The following is a 4990-nucleotide window of genomic DNA, read 5'->3' as shown; positions in this document are numbered from 1 at the left end:
ATTTTTGTCCTCTTCCCCAATGCACATTCATTACCCTTGCAATTGTTAGCTCTTTCCTACAATCAAAGCCTACAGAGATAGCGATTACGTCATTCGTTTTCTCAAAAACGATCTATATTCTCCAATAAGGTCTCAGATCATGCTTATGCAACCTTTGCCATCTATCAACAAGGTTTCCTCCTTACTTATCCAACAAGAACGTCAACAACACATCATTCATGAAGACAACAAGCTTGTAGCTTACATCAACAAACAACCCTTTCATGGCAAATCTTCTGATCAAACACCAAGATACAAATCTACAGGTCGTGGTAGGGGTACTAAAATCTTCTCTTACTACAACAAAATTTTCCATAACATAGAAGTTTGCTTCACGAAGCATGGCTCCCCCTTACTTGAAGAAACCGAGTGTAACTCAAGTCTCCAACGCTGATATTGATCAACATGAACTGCACCAACCTATTGTTGCAGATAATCCACCACTAAACGAGACCATTGGATTCACCCAGGATCAACAAAAAGTTCTCCTTGACCTACTTCAACAAACTCAACAAGCCACTACATCCAATATTCATCACCTTCCCTATACCACTGACAACATAAAAGTTACTTCTACTTTTATAAATGTTTTACATATCTCTTCTTCCACCACTTGTATTTTTTCCCACCAGGTCCTTTTTTTCGTATCTCACTGAAATAAAACCTATTCATATTTGGCTTCCTAATGGAGCCCTCATCACCACTAATAATGATTTTTACCTTCATGATGTTATATATATATATATATATATATATATATATATATATATATATATATATATATATATATATATATATATATATATATATATATATATATATATATATATATCAAGTGATAGCATTGAGAGATGAGAGGAATAAATATCAACCGTTAGATTCATCAAGAGAGAGAATGTTAATACATTAATGTGCCTATTAATTTCTCTCTCTTGATGAATCTAAAGGTTGATATTTATTCCTCTCATCCTCTCATTTAAAAATGCTCTCACTTGATATGCTCCCTATATATATATATATATATATATATATATATATATATATATATATATATATATATATATATATTCATTTTCTACTAATCTAATCTATGTTCCTAGAATAACCGCAACCTTGATTGCACTGTGACCTTTACCTCTTCTGGATGTGTAACATAGAGGAATCATACATGTATGATGATTTGTGTAACGCTCGGAAATTTATTTATCCGCTTAATTTAGACGTTTGTGAGGTTTATTGAATTTTTGCATTTTAAGCAATTTAGTCGGTATTAGTTCGGGATAGCGGATCGACATTTAATCAGAAATTTTAATATTTTTAGTATTAAAAATATTAATAAGCTAGTATGTAGTGTTTTGGGAATTTTATGAGTATTTGAGATTACACCGTAAATATGAGTTATTGAGTATTAACCCGGTATATTAAATAATCAAATATTATTTTTCTTATGGAATAATAGTGGGATATTGTTAGAAATAGTATTTTAATTTATTTTGAGTTAATGAGTTTATTGGGCCTATTTTTGATTTAGTAAAGATTGGTGAAGGGAGTGTTATTTATTAAGCCCAATATTATAGAAATAATAGGTTTTGTGTAGTTAGAGTGAGAGATAGAGTAGAGCAAACCAGAAAAGAAATATAGAGAGAAAGTCATTTGGGAGAAAGAAAGAAAGTTAGGGTTTTAGAGGGAAGGATGAGGTCAAAGAGGGATTCCATTCAAGAGCTAATTTCTCCAATTTCTCCAAGAATTCATTAGAGCTGCACTCAATCCAAGGTAAGGGTGGGGTTCTCTTCCTATAATAGGATTTATGATTAATTGCATGTTGGGGATTAGGGATTTAGGTTAATATTTCACTGTGTTGATTTGTACCAAAAACTTGATTTATGTTTGTTGCTGGTTGGTCATTGTTTGTTGTTGTTTGGTCATTGTTTGTTGCTGTTGTTACTGTCAGGCGGTGTTTTTCTTGGCCATGTGGAGGGTTGCTAATCGGCACCCAATATGTTTGATTTTGTTGTTTGTTTTCTATGCACTTTCATTGCCCTGTTATGTTGATTGTTCTAAACCATTAGTTAAGTATATATATAATAATATTACAGTGTATTACAATAGAAATGACACAGCTTTTTGAAATGAAGGAAATTGACTATGTGTGCATATAGACACTATATTTGGCTTAGGGATAATCTAAGTGAACCAGTATAAATTAAATTGACTATTTTTCTAACTATTAAACCATGATGAATTTGTAGGAATATATATATATATATATATATATATATATATATATATATATATATATATATATATATAATTAGGATTGTAGCAATAAGAATATTATATATTTCATGGGTGATTTAATTAAAAACAGTAGCAGAAGCAGTTTAGATTTTTATGGTAGTAGTAATGAATGACATTAGTAATAGACAATTGGACCCTATTAATAATAGGTAATTTATTATATAGTAGAAAATAGTGAACTTAACCGAAATTAAGTAACTGTTAAAAAGTTGAAAATTGTCCCGTTTGATTAGATAGCCGAATTAAGCGGTATATTTAGTTGTCCGGAATTTGATGAAAATTTACGTAGTAGTTAAGTTTAATTAGTACATTAACGTGGTGGTGTTCTTTTGTCGAAATTGTGATAGTAATCGGTCAGTTAAATTAATAGTTGAATTAATTTTTAATAAGCCTATTTAATTAGAATAAATTAAACTTAGATTAACTATTCGGTTTAGTGGTAAATTACTGTATCTTGTGAATTTGACCGTGAATGTGATTGTTGTGAATATCTTTGTGATTCTTTTGCTAATGGTATTCGTTCGTTGATTTGATGAATTTCCGGAATTGTTCCGTTGTTTACGTGATGTTGTCGTAAAATGTGTGAGTGTTATTACTTGAGTTAATAATGATAATTTTGATATGGGCGTGTGCCTTGTGATGAATATTTTGTGAAGTAAATGATGATGATGTTGTGTGATGTTCGGTTCATCGAGTCACATACATTTGCATATACTCTGTGACGGCCTGAAAACTATGGCAAACATGACGGCCTGAAAACTATGGCAAACATGATGGCCTGAAAACTATGGCAAACATGACGGGCCAAATGGCAATTGGTGACGGGAGCTGAAGCTCCGATTGGTACCACATGCATATACATGAGTCATGTCCCATGTGTCTTATGTGATTTATATATTGTGACGTTTTGTGACTATATTGTGATTGTAATTTTGTGACTTGTTATATGACAGAAGTATTTGAATTGTGAATTAATGACTTGGTGAATAATATGAAATTATCAATACTTGTGAATGCGATTAACCAAATATGTCTAATTTCTAATATATAATTTATCATGCGCTCAATTATATGAATTGATATCTCACCCTTTCTTTGTTTCGCCGTTGCCTTTATATTGGTAACGTGCAGGTGATTTGCATTGAGAGGAGGTTAGCCGAGTTGGTTTTGAGTCGTTGTCGCTCTGATACGTAGCACTCGGGGGGGACGAACGAATTGATTTACTTGCTTTTGGATTTTTATGTTTTGGCATACACTTGAGTTATTTGTTTGAGATTGTCGCTTTAAAGTGCTTTAATTGTTGAATTAAGATGCTATGAAATCTTGAACTAATTGTTGAGTTTCCGTTGCACTTCTATGGAAGTTAATTCGTGTTAAAGACTATTATTTGATGTTTTCAGTCCTTCCATATTTGTGAATGCTATTTATCCGCTTTATGCGACGAGGTGAATTGTTTTTGAGGATGATTATGTGATACCTCAATTGTTTGTTTATGAAATCTTGAAATCTTGAACTAATTGTTGAGTTTCCGTTGCACTTCTATGGAAGTTAATTCGTGTTAAAGACTATTATTTGATGTTTTCAGTCCTTCCATATTTGTGAATGCTATGTATCCGCTTTATGCGACGAGGTGAATTGTTTTTGAGGATGATTATGTGATACCTCAATTGTTTGTTTTTGAATTTTTATACTCTGATTTTATTTAAATTCCGCGGGTAGAATTGGGGTGTTACAATTTGTGAAACTAAGCTCTCTATTAGCTTATACTTGCTCACCTTCCCAATTATTATTAAAAACAATAACCTTGATTGTACTGCCTTTAATTCCCCCATGTTGTTACCATCTGTAATTCATGGCATAGTTATTTAGACCATCTTTCCTAAAAAGACTACTGAAGGGGAATGATGCTTCTTTGATTGGCTTATTGGCAAAATGGAATGCAAGTCCAAAATTCCGTCATAGTTTCTTTGAAAGAAATATTTGGAAGATTGTATTTGCATTGAAGAAAAAGCCTACACAAACAATTCATCTAAAGATAAACCTACTCAGATGATGCTGAAGACTGAGTTAATGGTTTTTGTTGATAATTTCTACCCATAATTTTGTGTGTGCTCTTGACTGACCAGTTTAGTGATTCTGCTCGTGGATAATACTAACCAAGCTACTGCTAACTATGCCAATGGAGATTTTCTAAATTGTGGAAAAAAAGAGGGAGTAATGGTGTGTGTCGTAGAGTGGACTAACTACTGACTTGACTCATATAACCTCTCACCTACCTCTCTCACACTCCCATTAGGATAATTAGTAATAAAAAAAAACCTAGTGAACATATCCTTAAGAGGTATACTCCCAATCCCAGGGTGAGTCCAAAAAGATATCTAAAACCTAGAACCAACCTTCTTAATGATATCATTCGCAAACCAATCAAAAGGGTCTTCTTGCTTAGATGTAAGAAGGGAAACTCCTTTCTAGCAGGAGCAGGGGTTCTGGGAGTCGGATTCTCTACCACCCGTTAAAGAATAAACAATAGATGCACCATAATGGACTACATGGACATCTCTCCAACCACCAGAGGCACCCGAGATAAGACACATCCTTCACTTAGCCAAAAGAGCTAAGTTTACCAGACAAATATATTTGACACCTAAGCCAC

The 4990-nt window shown here is 32.8% G+C and overlaps 1 long non-coding RNA gene across 1 annotated transcript; it reads left to right on the top strand.

Annotated features, from left to right (window-relative positions):
- Positions 1 to 1680: 1680 nt before the first annotated feature.
- Positions 1681 to 3704, top strand: LOC131600476 (uncharacterized). Its single transcript, XR_009283153.1, has 2 exons — positions 1681 to 1812; positions 3469 to 3704. It is a non-coding gene; the product is annotated as an uncharacterized LOC131600476 (long non-coding RNA).
- The last annotated feature ends 1286 nt before the right edge of the window (positions 3705 to 4990 follow it).

This window comes from Vicia villosa, linkage group LG4 (genome assembly GCF_029867415.1).
Source record: "Vicia villosa cultivar HV-30 ecotype Madison, WI linkage group LG4, Vvil1.0, whole genome shotgun sequence".
NCBI classification, from domain to species: domain Eukaryota; kingdom Viridiplantae; phylum Streptophyta; class Magnoliopsida; order Fabales; family Fabaceae; genus Vicia; species Vicia villosa.
This window is presented reverse-complemented; position numbering and strand designations above follow the sequence as displayed.